Source organism: Aquarana catesbeiana, linkage group LG06 (assembly GCF_042186555.1).
Source record: "Aquarana catesbeiana isolate 2022-GZ linkage group LG06, ASM4218655v1, whole genome shotgun sequence".
Classification (NCBI taxonomy): Eukaryota; Metazoa; Chordata; class Amphibia; order Anura; family Ranidae; genus Aquarana; species Aquarana catesbeiana.
This window is the reverse complement of record NC_133329.1, coordinates 56,606,590-56,624,108: the sequence shown is the minus strand read 5'-3', so window position 1 is coordinate 56,624,108 and position 17,519 is coordinate 56,606,590. Positions and strand designations below refer to the sequence as shown.

At 40.4% G+C, this 17,519-nt stretch overlaps 1 long non-coding RNA gene across 1 annotated transcript; it reads right to left on the bottom strand.

Moving 5' to 3' along the window:
• Window positions 1–5,274: 5,274 nt before the first annotated feature.
• LOC141148449 (uncharacterized) lies at window positions 5,275–16,543 on the bottom strand. Its single transcript, XR_012245217.1, has 2 exons — window positions 14,676–16,543; window positions 5,275–7,611 (listed from the first exon to the last, which is right to left on the bottom strand). It is a non-coding gene; the product is annotated as an uncharacterized lncRNA (long non-coding RNA).
• Window positions 16,544–17,519: the final 976 nt, after the last annotated feature.

Below are 17,519 nucleotides of genomic sequence, written 5' to 3'. Positions count from 1 at the left end.
GGATGGCCAGGTATGTACCCCATGGCCATCCACATGTGCCCAATGTGCCCAGTCTGTGCCAATCAGTGCCCATTAGTGTCATCAGTGCCACCAATCAGTGTCATCAGTGCCACCCATCAGTGACCATCGGTGCCACCTGTCAGTGCCCATCAGTGCTCACCTATCAGTGCCCATCAGTGCCCATCCGTGCCACCTATCAGTGCCACCCATATGTACCCATCAGTGCCACCCATAAGTACCCATCAATGCCACCTACGAGTGCCCATCACTGCCGCCTATGAGTGTCCATCGGTGCCACCTATGAGTGCCCATCAGTGCCGCATACCAGTGCCACCTATCAGTGCCCATCAGTGCCACCTATCAGTGCCCATCATCAGTGCCCATCAGTGCCACCTCATCAGTGCAGCCATATCAGTGCCCATCATTGAAGAAGAAAACTTACTTATTTACAAAAATGTTTAACAGAAACAAAGAAAAACTTGTTTTTTTTCAAAATTTTCGGTCTTTTTTTATTTGTTGCGCAAAAAATAAAAACCGCAGAGGTGATCAAATACCACCAAAAGAAAGCTCTATTTGTGGGAACAAAATGATAAAAAAATTGTTTGGGTACAGTGTAGCATGACCGCGCAATTGTCATTCAAACTGCGACAGCGCTGAAAGCTGAAAATTGGCCTGGGCGGGAAGGTGTATAAGTGCCCGGTATTGAAGTGATTAAGGTTATTATCATTTGCACATTTTCTGTGTGTGCAGCAGCCAGGTAGGAGGGCATTTTTCAGTTTTTTGTTTTTTTTGTGGGATTTTGTTATATCACCTATTATTCATATCACTACATAGTGATTAAGGTTATTAATATTTGTGCTGATAGAAGTTTGTGTTAATGTAGCAGAATGCACATTGGCCTAAATTGACGAAGAAATTTGATTTTTTACATTTTTTTTATGGGATATGTTTTATAGCAGAAAGTAAAAAATGTATTATTTTCAAAACTGTCGGTCTTTTTTTGTTTATTTATTTGGGTACAGCGTCGCACGACCATGCAATTGTCAGCTAAAGTAATGCAGTGCCATATGGCCTGGTCATGAAGTGGGGTAAATCTTCCAGCGCTGAAGTGGTTGCAACTGTACATGGTTATTGAACAGTATGGAGTATTTGACTATGGAATTAACCTTTTCCTTTTACAATTAATTTTGCTTCCATACAGCAGCAGCACCACAAACTTACTTCATTCCAGTAAAAAAAACACCCTTTTCAGGTAGTTTTAGCGTATTTACAGTATATTAAGTGGTAATTGCATACCTCCCAACATTTTGAGATGGGAATGAGGGACACCTACTAGCAAATGTATGTAGGCATAGGACACGCCCCCTGTCACACCCCCTTAAAGGAGAATTAACCCAAAAAAAGGTTAATTAAATCCACAAGTGTTTTTTTTACCACTACTATTCCTTTATATTGGCTTTTAAAATGTGCAAATGCAGCAATTTAGAAATCAGATGAAAGGTTTAGCACTGGGAAACACTTTTTGAAAGATAAAAAGTGCATTTTATATACAACTATATGGATCAGACCAAAATGAGGGACAAATGAGGAGGAATGAGGGACAGAGGGACATTGCTCCAAATCAGGGACAGTCCCTCGAAATCAGGGACAGTTGGGAGGTATGGGTAATAGACCTGCCTTGACCACTGAATATAAATTGACCAATGGTTCCTTGAGGCTGTCAGAGGGAAAAAGAAAAGAGGGGCGCACCAGTCTTGTGTATTATCCTTGGATGTATTTTTATTTAAAAGTATATTATAAAACTACTCGCAAACAATTGGGAGAAAACTCGCGATGCAAACAGTCTCCAGATGACAGCGATTGGTCTAAGACCGATAAACTCCAGATGGTAACAGAGGAGGTGTCAGGGGCCACTGCCGACTGACGCGTTTCGAAGGATTACCTTCTTCTTCAGAGCCCAGCAGTTCCTTGAGGCTGTCCCTGTTCTCACTGATGCAAAGTTGTTCTGCTGCTGGCCAGTTTATATCAAATTCTCATTCAGAATGAAAAAACTTCAGATGATAAAGCAGTTTGTAAGCAGATGCATGTGGGGTGCCATTGATATTATTCCCACTGTTGTATTAATTGCACTATGTAGCTATGCAGATACACTATATTGTCAAAAGTATTGGGACGCCTGCCTTTACACGCACATGAACTTTAATGGCATCCCAGTCTTAGTCCGTATGGTTCAATATTGAGTTGGCCCACCCTTTGCAGCTATAACAGCTTCAACTCTTCTGGGAAGGGTGTCCAAGACGTCAGCATGTCAAGACATTTTGGACAATTTCATGCTCCCAACTTTGTGGGAACAGTTTGGGGATGGTTCTTTATGGACCTTGCTTTGTGCACTGGTGCGCAGTCATGTTATAACAGGAAGGGGCCATCTCCAAACTGTTCCCACAAAGTTGGGAGCATGAAATTGTCCAAAATGTCTTGACATACTGACGCTTTAGGAGTGCCTTTGACTGAAACTAAGGGACCAAGCCCGACCCCTGAAAAACAACCTCACACCAAAACGCCCCTCTCCACCAAATGATTTGCACCAGTGCACAAAGTAAGGTCCATAAAGACATGAATAAGCGAGTTTGACTGTCCTGATCTCAACCCGATAGAACACCTTTGGGATGAATTAGAGCGGAGACTGAGAGCCAGGCCTTCTCGTCCAACATCAGTGCCTGAACTAACATATGCCCATCTGGAAGAATTTTCAAAAATTCCCATAGACCCACTCCTAAACCTTGTGGACAGCCTTCCACTCCCAGAAGAGTTGAAGCTGTTATAGCTGCAAAGGGTGGGCCAACTCAATATTAAACCCTACGGACTAAGACTAGGATACCATTAAAGTTCATGTGCATGTAAAGGCAGGTGTCCCAATACTTTTGACAATATAGTGTAGTTCAGGCTGCCTGATATAGGAAGAGGTTAAGTGTGTCTAGACTCTTTTTCCGGGCTTTATGAGTCCTCCTGCCCCCCTGCTGTAAGCCACATAAATACCAGGGGAGTGCTCACAGCTCTCTCTCTTCCACATGGGATTTACAGAGGAAGACCTGTTGCAACATGTAGTCCCACTGGAGCACATGGCCTCCCCTTGTGGGGTTCTCCCTGGACTAGGAACCTACCACTACTGGACTTTTGCTGAATGGACTTTGCTTCTCTGGAAGGTATGAGCCTGGGCAGCTCGCATTAGTTAGTTAGGCCTGGTTCCCACTATTGCGGGTGCGGGAATCGCTGCAATTCCGCAAACCCGTAATGATGTGCGCCAGGCCTTAGGGCTGGACTCTGGTTCATGTGTGCTGTGCTGTTGAACTGTGCTGCTGAATCTTCAGTAAAGCTGTTAACTGTTTAAAGTCTGGTCTAAAAGCCATTCTAAAGGGGTGCATGATAGTTCCTAATGTGAACAAAGAACTAGGGTCAGTAAAGCACTAACGGGGTATAAAGTAAAGTCACTACTACAAGGCAACGCCAGCAGGAGGAGTAATGCAATTGGTTAACCAAGAACTAGTGCAAGGTACATTGCAGCCGGCAGGGGCAGATTGACCATTTGGCCACTCGGGCACTGCCCGAGGGCCCCGGGCCACTAGGGGGCCCCATCAGGGTTGCCAGCCTCAGTAAAACCAGGGACAGTATGTAAAAATCTGTGTTTTTTTTTACATCTGTCTCTGAAATGTCCCTTACCGACATCCTTTTGGTCTAAAAATCCCGAGATTATAGCTGCCCCACCTCTCCAGTACCTTCTTAGCCAATAGAAACATCTCTGTGTATACTGTGTGTACATGTATGTGTATACTGTGTGATTGTATACTCTGTGTGTGTGTTTGTGTATACTGTGTGGCCCCATAATCTCTGATTGCCTGGGGGCCCCATAATCTCCTATTGCCCGGGGGCCCCATGAGTTGTCAGTCCGCCCCTGGTGCGGAGTGTATGGCGATGGGTAGATGGTACAGGAGAGGAGTGCAGAGTGTATGGCGGTGGGTAGATGGTACAGGAGAGGAGTGCGGAGTGTATGGCGATGGGTAGATGGTACAGGAGAGGAGTGCGGAGTGTATGGCGGTGGGTAGTATGTACAGGAGAGGAGTGTGGCGTATATGGCGGAATGTAGTATGTGCAGGAAAAGAGTGCGGACTGTATGGATGTGGGTATTATGTGCAGGAGAGGAGTGCTGAGTGTATGGCGGTGGGTAGTATATACAGGAGAGGAGTGCAGAGTCTATGGCGGCAGGTAGTATATACAGGAGAGGAGTGCGGAGTGTATGGCGGTGGGTAGTATATACAGGAGAGGAGTGCGGAGTGTATGGCGGTGGGTAGTATATACAGGAGAGGAGTGCAGAGTATATGGCGGCTGGTAGTATATATAGGAGAGGAGTGCGGAGTGTATGGCGGTGGGTAGTATATACAGGAGAGGAGTGCAGAGTATATGGCGGCTGGTAGTATATACAGGAGAGGAGTGCGGAGTGTATGGCGGTGGGTAGTATATACAGGAGAGGAGTGCAGAGTATAGGCAAGTAGGTACCAAGAAGGAGGGTATAAAATCCTTACCAGATGGTACAGAACACCGGCAGCACTGTATCGGATATTCCCACAGGTATCAAATGTTTGTTGCCGATACCAGAAGTCTGAGGGCACTATATTACATATATTCTGGGAATGTCCAGGGCTAAAAGAGTTCTGGACGATGGTTTCTGAAACAGTCAAAATAATTACAGAAATGTCTCTAGAAGAAAACCCAGAATTTTTTTTTATTAAATGACATTCCTTTATCCATTGAAAAATATAAAAACTCTCTCTTAACCACATGCCGACACACGCCACCCGCTCGCTTCCCGAGCCGATGCGAGTGCCCGGCGGTCTCGATCACCACCAGGCTCCCGCAATCGCGGGGGGCACACGGAGAACCCGGAACTGTGTGTGTAAACACAGTTTCCGGTTCTCTGAGCAGAGAACTGACAGATTGTCTGCTCATACACAGTATGAATAGCGATCTGTTAGTTTCCCTGCACAGTCCCCATCCCCCTTTAGTTAGAACTCGTACTAGGACACACATTAACCTCTTCACTGCCCCCTAGTGTTAACCCTGTCATGAATATTCAGTCAGAATAAGTTGTGCCTTTTTAAGGACAGGTTTCCCACACAATAATTATCCTTGAGTAATTTTTAACGAAGATATTTTTAAGATACAAAATCAATCAATATGACACAGTCTATGCTTGTGAAACTTATTCACGGAGACGTGTGGTCATACGAAATAGAAATTTATTGGTAAACAAACACAAATAATCACATGAATTTACGATACCGATTGGGTTACATGAACGTCTTGAAAATCAATAAAAACACTTGCAAAATGGGCGTACCGTCCCCATGACCTAATACCACCATGATAACTTCTCAGTAGAATCAATAACCTTATGAACTTGACAATAAAACAGAACGTCTGTATTTCACACGTGCAACCCTTACTTTGCTGCAGGTAAGTAAGTGGTTAAAATTGTGAAATAAATTAGACGTTTGTTTTGTCAATAAATGTGGCAACTATGCAAAAAGAAAAATATAATGAAAAATTTGAATCTTTAGAGAAAAATCTACAAGGCGGTTATTGATTCGGGAGAATGATTATCCACTGTAAAATATTCAATACATCAATATTTGAGAGAACATATCAATATTTGAGAGAACATACAAGGTAAAATCAACATGACATAACTACCCATTCCAAGATGGCTACAGTTCCTATTGGCTGGTTACCAGAGTTAAGATGGCTGCCGTAGTTTCAAAATGGGTACTCCTAAAGAGGATTTACTTCTTGTGACCTCCGAGTTCTAAGTATTAGGTGTTGAGGAATTTTCATGAATGTAAAGATATGTATTCATGCATGGTGCATGAGTGTCAGTCTGGGAGTGTGTGTGTCTCCCAGTGTCCCCCCTTCAGGGTGGATCCCTGAGCTCTCCCCCTTAGCTCGCTTCCTCCTTTTGTTGTTCCCTTTCTGCCATCTTCCTTGCCTCTAATTACCATTTCAGATAATAAGACCATAAAAATTATAATGGCTCTGCCCAAAAGGAGGTGGCTCACTTCCCATTGGGTTAGGAGACGTAATGATTAACTTCCTCTGGAAATTTAGTGAGTTCAAATAATACCACCTTCAACCACCAGGTGTCTCACACGTGTTTTGAGTCCATCCTTTTAAATTAATACATTCTATTTTCATAAGGTGTATAATGGTAAGGATAAGTATATACCTTTAAATATTCTGGTACTCGGTCTAATGTAAAATACACTCAATATAAGTTTGATTAATCATCATTACATAACTTGGTTATATAACTGTATCTCTATAAATGTATATCTGTAAAAACTGGTCTATCTAGGAAATACACACATTGTTATATATTTCCTCAATACCACTTAAAAATGATTATCTATATGGATACCTGTATAACTTCTGGTATCTCCACTGAACATTTGTTTATCTTAAGTGTAGGCTACAATCTTATATGATTATAATCATGATTATATGTTTTTCCTAATACTAATTCGTTACTTAAAATACTTCTACTTATAAAATCACATTTTTATATCCATTTTCTTCATAGCAAAGTTGTTGGGTCCGCAGACGCCAACATTATAATGTCTCTGTGACCTACAATGTCATAGATAGTTTAAAATGACTTATAATAACCTTATCGATACTTTAAAATATTTTTGACTGGCACAATATTCAACTTTCTCTAACATGTCGAGATGGACCGTGAACATTCTCACTGGGTGTTTAGAAATGACTTGTTTGTCTAAACCATCCTAAAAGTTCATACAATGAGCTTTGTTAGCCAAGGTGTTAGCTATTTAAACAGTTCTTCACTCGAACACAATAAGTTAGGTTATCTCTATGTGAGAAAAGTCTATATAACCTTGTGTCCTGTGGCAGCTTTTGTTTATTCCCCATACTATGTAAATATCTCCTTGTTTTGTGACGAGGGCAGCCTTTGTTCCAACAGTTTCCTTTACAATACATGCTTGTAAAAGTCTTCAATATTTGAAGTAGAGAAGGGCTTGTTCAAACATGACAACGTCCATTTTGTCCTAAAGGTCAAAAAGGCAACAGTTCATCTGCTTTTTGAGGCCTAAGCATCTCTCATGTTTCTGCCAGGAAATATAAAATATGTGTCTTCATGAATTCACAACAAATCCCCCCTTGTGAAGTGTTCAAATGCCGGGAGTCGTTTGAAAGACTTCACCACCGGCCACATATTGAAGAAATATGGCTTCCTTCTAGTTTTGTAATTCTAGTTGGGGAGATGGATCCAGATCGTGGATCTATGTTTAAAGGGTGTAGACACCTTCATGTGGGTGTAATTCTTTGAAGGGAAAACACAAAATGGGTTGGTGATTGATGTGTGCATCTCAGGGCCGTCATCCGTTGACTTCGGGCACCTTTGGGTCTTGGCCGTCCTGGTAGGTTTGTCCGTGTAGATTGGCCATCAGTGGTGTTCCGGAATCCCCCATACGGTTCCTTCTCTGGATGTTTCACACACATTGGACTCTCGGTTCTGTTGACCGGCTCATGGACATCTTAGTCCTGTAAGGGAAAATGGATTCCGTTAGAAAAGACATATATAGTCTCCTTTTTTTTTTTACATGATCTGTGTTTGAGATCTCAGTGTTAAGCTGGTATCCTGGGCTTCCCCAGAGCCCCTTTTTTTTTTTCCATTGTGTCATCAGTCCTTTAACTAAACACTCTGGATAGCAGGACAATGTATGAAACATTTGCTATGGGAGACCAAGCTCCAGGGCTTATTAACATGAGGACATTTCTTTAGAGCTGTGGATACCAGACATGATTGACTGACATTCTTCAGAACCATTTTTTTTTTTTAGCTTACTTGTAGCGGTTCTGGAATAATAACAATTAAAACATTTAAGTTTGACATGTGACACTTATTGTCAGTACTAAGATATTTGACATTATAGTCAACCTTCTACTTGTGAGGAATAAAACAAATAAAATCTCCCCCCTTTGGGGTGTCAATACAATTCGTTTGAGGCAATCAAACTACCTTATGCGGGTGACTCCTCATCTTTTACCAAAATATCAAACCATTTAGGCCTCCTGATATTAATGTCTTTAGGATTCGGTCTTCCTCTGGAATCACCGTCTTAGGCGACTTCTTGAAATTAGGCTGTTTGGAGCGACCTGTGTATGTCAGAGGAATGAAGTGACCACTGAAAAATAGGAGAATAATTAATATCTAACAACCACCATCCCCCGGTAGGGATTTCTGGATCCTCATTACTGTGACCTGGGGAAAAACATGGTGTTAGAGCTTCTGTCTCCTGTACCTTTTATTCAGTGCATTCCTCTGATTTATTTTAACATGGGCGCTTCAAAGGCTCTGTGGCCCGTGGCTGGCCACAGGATTTGCCCCTTGAAGAATGCTATTCACGTTCCGTACAGCAATAAAACCGTGTAACATATTCATAATTTGAACGATTTTGGATTTTGCATTGCTTACAGGTTGATCAGAATTGGGTCGTGGAACCCGGTTTCTGTACTTTCTAGGGGCTACTGGCTCAGTTTGATCAGACATATCCCCATCAGAACCACTGTCTTCATTCTGGGATAGTTGTCTGGGCCTTAGTTGCTCCCTATTTTTCCGGGGATTTTGGGGTGTCCTACCCTGTGATTGCTCCCTATTTACCTGTGTAGGCCCCCGGGGGCCAATTACACTGGTGAGGGTGTCTACCCTTAGGTTTAAATCTGACCCGTGGGAGATACACCCTATAGTTTCTTTCAAACTTTGGGGCAGGATCCCATGGGTGATACTCCCGAGGTGGTCTTTGCTCCCCCCTTCTATTTGGTGGGGTATCTGGTCTCCTGCTGGGGAAACTCTTTGGCACGTCTCCTCTGACTATGTCAGCGTATGTCTCCTCCTGAAGCTCAACATGTAATGATTTAGGAGATACATGAATTTCATCCGCAAATTTATTCGAGGGTTCAGGCCCCCTTTTGTTTTCACCAGTCTGTTGGATAGAATACAAATTGTTACTCTCTTTTACCAACGACTCCGGTGAACACCCCCCTTTGTAATCTTTTGCTAAACTCACTTTTATGTAGTTAGGTAGGGCCTCGAAAAATGTGGAATTAAACTCAGGGTGGTTGTGATCTGGCTCCTTTTCTGCTACGTGGGAAGCATTTTTGAGCACAGCCAGATTTTCGTTGGGGCTTTGATTACTGTTACATCTGAGGTTGGGTATAGCCGCTGTAGCCGCGGTAACATTTTCATAAGGGCCAAATTTTAGATGACAGCAGTGTTTAATTTCTTGCTATGAAGCACCATACAGACCTTTTAAAGATTCGCAGAATCTACGGTGTTTGGTTTCAAATACCCACGGCAAGAAATTAATCCTAGACTGGTCATCATCTAGGCCTAAAACTGATAGGGTATTTTCATAGGTCTCGATGTGGTCAATAACGCACATGGATCCCTCTTCCTTAAAGACTGGGACAGCATCATTTACAAATTTTATTATTTCTGCTGTGTCTTGGTTAGGGGTGTCTGTCTTTTTCTCTGATCCCAAAGAAAACTGGTTAGATCCCCTTTCATGTGGTGGTTCACTTTTTACCCCTCTTTGCTCTACAGATGGCTTGGGGTAGGATATTGGTTCTTTTTCTGATTCCTCCTCAGTGTCTGACTCCCAACTTTCATATTCAGAATCAGATTCAGAGTCAGATTCTGAAGTACTGTCAGACTCGTCACTAAAGACTGGGATAGCATCATTTACAAATTTTATTATTTCTGCTTTGTCTTGGTTAGGGTGTCTGTCTTTTTCTCTGATCCCAAAGAAAACTGGTTAGATCCTCTTTCATGTGGTGGTTCACTTTTTACCCACCTTTGCTCTACAGATGGCTTGGGGTAGGATATTGGTTCTTTTTCTGATTCCTCCTAATTGTCTGACTCCCAAATTTCATATTCAGAATCAGATTCAGAGTCAGATTCTGAAGTACTGTCAGACTCGTCACTAAAGACTGGGATAGCATCATTTACAAATGTTATTATTTCTGTGGTGTCTTAGTTAGGGGTGTCTGTCTTTTTCTCTGATCCCAAAGAAAACTGGTTAGATCCCCTTTCATGTGGTGGTTCACTTTTTACCCCCCTTTGTTCTACAGATGGCTTGGGGTAGGATATTGGTTCTTTTTCTGATTCCTCCTCAGTGTCTGACTCCCAACTTTCATATTCAGAATCAGATTCAGAGTCAGATTCTGAAGTACTGTCAGACTCGTCACTAAAGACTGGGATAGCATCATTTACAAATTTTATTATTTCTGCTGTGTCTTGGTTAGGGGTGTCTGTCTTTTTCTCTGATCCCAAAGAAAACTGGTTAGATCCCCTTTCGTGTGGTGCTTCACTTTTTACCCCCCTTTGCTCTACAGATGGCTTGGGGTAGGATATTGATTCTTTTTCTGATTCCTCCTCATTGTCTGACTCCCAACCTTCAGATTCAGAATCAGAGTCAGAATCAGATTCAGAGTCAGATTCTGAAGTACTGTCAAACTCGTCCCTTTCAGGGATGCGTATCTGAGTATTACCCTGGGGCATAAACTTCATTTGTTCTATTAATTTTTCTAATTGCTTAATTAGGGATTCCTGCCAACTTCCTGAATTTCCACTGCCTATTACTCGGCAACTTCCTAAATTTCCACTGCCTATTACTCGGCAATTTTCGTCAGGAGACTCGTTTTCCTGCAGAAAACTCTCCCTCTGCTCTATTAATTGTTCCCACTTTTTACTTATTTGGTGAAGTCCGTCCATAATTATTTTAGCGTCTTTTTCTGATTGTTCAAATTTATCTAGAAAATCTAAGATATCATTCCTCTGTTGGGTACTTTGATATTTAAACTCATTATGAAGATACATCAGGATAAGGCATAATTCCACAAGAAGGCGATCACACCTTTTTATTCCCTTTACCTCAGGGAATCTGTCTGTGAGTCCACGGATTTGCCATCCTACAGTCCACATGCCCTTTTTTAAATTATTGGCGTGGTTTCTAAGGCCTTTAACAAATACTTTTAGATCAGACTCATTAGACAAACTTTTTCCGGCTTGATCCGCCGTTTCCATTTTATAAATTATTTCCAACATTTCCTGTACCTGTATCAATTCTTCCTGAGTGCTCATACTACCACTAAGGGCTGACTCTTGATAATCCCCATCAACATAAAATTCACTTTGACCAGACATTTTGACATAAAATAAAAAACATTTTTTTAATTAATAATTAATAATTTCATGCAAAATATTATTTATGTCACCACTATAACTATGATTGATCTTGTACAAAACATCGACGTTAGCTCAGCAGTGCCTCCATTATGTCGTGAATATTCAGTCAGAATAAGTTGTGCCTTTTTAAGGACAGGTTTCCCGCACAATAATTATCCTTGAGTAATTTTTTAACGAAGATATTTTTAAGATACAAAATCAATCAATATGACACAGTCTATGCTTGTGAAACTTATTCACGAGACGTGTGGTCATACAAAATAGAAATTTATTGGTAAACAAACACAAATAATCACATGAATTTACGATACCGATTGGGTTACATGAACTAGTTTTGTCAGTGGATCCGCGCTACAGGGTATATTGCAACTGCAGCCCCCCTATATAAGCAAGGGACACTAACGTGTGCCCTAAAACGAATAAATATAACAAAAATAGGGAATGGCGCTGTGCATAAAGGATGTATTGGTATATGATGTTTGTTTAATGGTGGTGATAGGTGTGCCAATGTGACATGCTATAGCGGACACCAATAAGTGGTACCCTCAAAATGCACCCCTGTTTTATCCCACGTATAGATGGGAAAAGTAGGAATTAATAAATAGTGATAGAAGAATGCTAGTTGATAAATAAATTAGTGAATGACAATAAATATGAAAACAGCTATGATCTCATATAAAAATTATTAGTATTAATAACCACTAATAATATGGTGTAAAAAGATATAAGTGCAAAAAGTGTCAGGTGCAGTACAAGTGGCAATATTCCAGCCACTGCTGGATGATAGAAATAAACTGCAGATGTTAAATTAGAATAAAGGGTGTCCACAATCCTCTATAAAAAACAAAAAATGCAAAGCAATATGTGTGAAAAAATTCATATATAACACATACACAAATGTGAGGTTTATATAAAAAATGTGAAAAGTAGAGGGTATCCACAGTCCTCTGTAATAAAGTGCTAGGAATGCAAAAAGTAGATACGTGGAAAAAATGTCATATAAATATACTTTAAATGTGCAGATATTAGGACTCAAACCAGTAAATAATTAATATGTATATATAGAGATAGTAAACTAATTGATAACAGTATAGAGTCTCATGTGAAAGTGGCCAAAGAGTTCATATGATGTCTTCCACCGAATTTCCTCCAAATATTTAAAACAAACTCCCCCTGATGTGATCCCACTCACCGGAACGCTATACCCCTGCAGGGGTATAAGCATAGGATGTTTGTACGCCAGATGCCGATCAAATCCAGGTGCCAATCAGATCATTATGTGTTGGTATCCCCTCAACCCGGATCAACCACTCGTGAAGGAGAAGGGGGAAGATGACAATCCCCTGTTGTAATCCTATTTCCGGCCGGACATCCGCTCCAGAGTATTATATGTAATAAAAGAATTGCTCCACATAGCGTAACTCCATAAAGTATCTTTTATTTGTAGATGTTTAAACAATCCAAAAGGAGCATAATGAATCCAAGGAGATAAACAAGTATAAAGGGAGAGGAGGGAGCATGCAAGCTCTCTACCTCCACTAGCCGTTCCGGGACGCAGCGTAGTGCACAGTTGCCGCTTGCGTTCCACCGGTCAGCTATCGAAAACCACAGTAGCAGGAAGTGACGTTGTGCGTGCCAAGATAGTCCCGCCTTACGCGTTTCGTCACACGGACGTCATCGGAGGCGCTCTCCGATGACGTCCGTGTGACGAAACGCGTAAGGCGGGACTATCTTGGCATGCACAACGTCACTTCCTGCTACTGTGGTTTTCGATAGCTGACCGGTGGAACGCAAGCGGCAACTGTGCACTACGCTGCGTCCCGGAACGGCTAGTGGAGGTAGAGAGCTTGCATGCTCCCTCCTCTCCCTTTATACTTGTTTATCTCCTTGGATTCATTATGCTCCTTTTGGATTGTTTAAACATCTACAAATAAAAGATACTTTATGGAGTTACGCTATGTGGAGCAATTCTTTTATTACATATAATACTCTGGAGCGGATGTCCGGCCGGAAATAGGATTACAACAGGGGATTGTCATCTTCCCCCTTCTCCTTCACGAGTGGTTGATCCGGGTTGAGGGGATACCAACACATAATGATCTGATTGGCACCTGGATTTGATCGGCATCTGGCGTACAAACATCCTATGCTTATACCCCTGCAGGGGTATAGCGTTCCGGTGAGTGGGATCACATCAGGGGGAGTTTGTTTTAAATATTTGGAGGAAATTCGGTGGAAGACATCATATGAACTCTTTGGCCACTTTCACATGAGACTCTATACTGTTATCAATTAGTTTACTATCTCTATATATACATATTAATTATTTACTGGTTTGAGTCCTAATATCTGCACATTTAAAGTATATTTATATGACATTTTTTCCACGTATCTACTTTTTGCATTCCTAGCACTTTATTACAGAGGACTGTGGATACCCTCTACTTTTCACATTTTTTATATAAACCTCACATTTGTGTATGTGTTATATATGAATTTTTTCACACATATTGCTTTGCATTTTTTGTTTTTTATAGAGGATTGTGGACACCCTTTATTCTAATTTAACATCTGCAGTTTATTTCTATCATCCAGCAGTGGCTGGAATATTGCCACTTGTACTGCACCTGACACTTTTTGCACTTATATCTTTTTACACCATATTATTAGTGGTTATTAATACTAATAATTTTTATATGAGATCATAGCTGTTTTCATATTTATTGTCATTCACTAATTTATTTATCAACTAGCATTCTTCTATCACTATTTATTAATTCCTACTTTTCCCATCTATACGTGGGATAAAACAGGGGTGCATTTTGAGGGTACCACTTATTGGTGTCCGCTATAGCATGTCACATTGGCACACCTATCACCACCATTAAACAAACATCATATACCAATACATCCTTTATGCACAGCGCCATTCCCTATTTTTGTTATATTTATGGGTTACATGAACGTCTTGAAAATCAATAAAAACACTTGCAAAATGGGCGTACCATCCCTATGACCTAATACCACTATGATAACTTCTCAGTAGAATCAATAACCTTATGAACTTGACAATAAAACAGAACGTCTGTATTTCACACGTGCAACCCTTACTTTGCTGCAGGTAAGTAAGTGGTTAAAATTGTGAAATAAATTAGACGTTTGTTTTGTCAATAAATGTGGCAACTATGCAAAAAGAAAAATATAATGAAAAATTTGAATCTTTAGAGAAAAATCTACAAGGCGGTTATTGATTCGGGAGAATGATTATCCACTGTAAAATATTCAATACATCAATATTTGAGAGAACATATCAATATTTGAGAGAACATACAAGGTAAAATCAACATGACATAATTACCCATTCCAAGATGGCTACAGTTCCTATTGGCTGGTTACCAGAGTTAAGATGGCTGCCGTAGTTTCAAAATGGATACTCCTAAAGAGGATTTACTTCTTGTGACCTCCGAGTTCTAAGTATTAGGTGTTGAGGAATTTTCATGAATGTAAAGATATGTATTCATGCATGGTGCATGAGTGTCAGTCTGGGAGTGTATTGTCTCCCAGTGTCCCCCCTTCAGGGTGGATCCCTGAGCTCTCCCCCTGAGCTCCCTTCCTCCTTTCGTTGTTCCCTTCCTGCCATCTTCCTTGCCTCTAATTACCATTTCAGATAATAAGACCATAAAAATTATAATGGCTCTGCCCAAAAGGAGGTGGCTCACTTCCCATTGGGTTAGGAGACGTAATGATTAACTTCCTCTGGAAATTTAGTGAGTTCAAATAATACCACCTTCAACCACCAGGTGTCTCACACGTGTTTTGAGTCCATCCTTTTAAATTAATACATTCTATTTTCATAAGGTGTATAATGGTAAGGATAAGTATATACCTTTAAATATTCTGGTACTCGGTCTAATGTAAAATACACTCAGTATAAGTTTGATTAATCATCATTACATAACTTGGTTATATAACTGTATCTCTATAAATGTAAATCTGTAAAAACTGGTCTATCTAGGAAATACACACATTGTTATATATTTCATCAATACCACATAAAAATGATTATCTATATGGATACCTGTATAACTTCTGGTACCTCCACTGAACATTTGTTTATCTTAAGTGTAGGCTACAATCTTATATGATTATAATCATGATTATATGTTTTTCCTAATACTAATTCATTACTTAAAATACTTCTACTTATAAAATCACATTTTTATATCCATTTTCTTCATAGCAAAGTTGTTGGGTCCGCAGACGCCAACATTATAATGTCTCTGTGACCTACAATGTCATAGATAGTTTAAAATGACTTATAATAACCTTATCGATACTTTAAAATATTTTTGACTGGCACAATATTCAACTTTCTCTAACGTGTTGAGATGGACCGTGAACGTTCTCACTGGGTGTTTAGAAATGACTTGTTTGTCTAAACCATCCTAAAAGTTCATACAATGAGTTTTGTTAGCCAAGGTGTTAGCTATTTAAACAGTTCTTCACTCGAACACAATAAGTTAGCTTATCTCTTGCGAGAAAAGTCTATATAACCTTGTGTCCTGTGGCAGCTTTTGTTTATTCCCCATACTATGTAAATATCTCCTTGTTTTGTGACGAGGGCAGCCTTTGTTCCAACAGTTTCCTTTAGAATACATGCTTGTAAAAGTCTTCAATATTTGAAGAAGTAGAGAAGGGCTTGTTCAAACATGAGAACGTCCATTTTGTCCTAAAGGTCAAAAAGGCAACAGTTCATCTGCTGTTTGAGGCCTAAGCATCTCTCATGTTTCTGCCAGGAAATATAAAATATGTTTCTTCATGAATTCACAACAACCCCTTCACTGCCAGTGACAATTTACAGTAATCAGTGCATTTTTAATCGCTGTATTAATGCCCATGGTCCCAAAAATGTGTCAAAATTGTCCGACGTGTCCGCCACAATGTCGCAGTCACGATAAAAATCACTGATCGCCGCCATTACCAGTAAAAAAAAAAATTATTAATAAAAATGCCATAAAACTATCCCCTATTTTGTAGACTCTATAACTTTTGCGCAAACCAATCAATATACGCTTATTGCGATTTTTTTTTTTTTACCAAAAATATGTAGAAGAATACGTATCGGCCTAAACTGAGGAAAAAAAAAATTTTTATAGATTTTTTGGGGATATTTATTTTAGCAAAAAGTAAAAAATAATGCGTTTTTTTCAAAATTGTCGCTCTTTTTTTGTTTATCGCGCAAAAAATAAAAAACGCAGAGGTGATCAAATACCACCACAAGAAAGCTCTATTTGTGGGAAAGAAAGGACGCCAATTTTCTTTGTGAGCCACGTCGCACGACGACCGTGCAATTGTCAGTTAAAGCGACGCAGTGCCGAATCGCAAAAAGTGCTCTGGTCTTTGGCCAGCCAAATGATTTTTGATGATAACCAGGGCGCTTCTTGGTTAAGGAAAATACAACAAAAGTAGAAACTGGGCTATTTCTTATTAGATTACGATGATGGTTGAATAACTATGATATCGTTTAAAGATAATATAAACTCGGAATATTAATAACAGTAATTTGTACTTGCCAAGAGAATGGCAGGGGTAAAATAGAGGTTGTGTTATATAGATGAGATATATGCAGGGGATTGATTCAGCTCTCAAGTGGTACCCATTTAATGTTCAACTCCAGGATCTAGACAAAATCTACGCTTGTAGTGTAGGGGTGAATGAGTAAGATGGAATGCTTACCCCATTGCTTGCTTCATCAGGGTCCCTCCTGAGGTCCCACTAATCCTGCTAAGCCTCCTCTCTAATGCTTTCTTGGCCATGGTCGGACTTCTGCCTCCTTCATGTACAATACAAGGTTAATAGCCCTTTATTGTACGTGATGACTCTGAGGGACCTCCCCCAGCCCTGAGTACAAGAGGAAGAAGAGCCCCAGAGCTGAGCAAAGCAGGGGTAAGAAAAGTAATACATCCTCTGCAGCCCCCCCCAAACCTAATGAGTGTAACACCCTCTTAGATAGGTAGGTTGTTACATTTGTGTGTTTACATTTTGTTTTTGGCTCCTCTGCAATCAGTGGAGCAGTTTGTGATTGCTTTGGGTTGTTCTGGACTTCACTGGATGCAGTTTTGATTAGTTCCCCGTTTCTTCTGGTGGATTCTAGAATGTAGTGGGCAGGAAAAGGCAAATTGGCAGCCTGAATATTTACGTT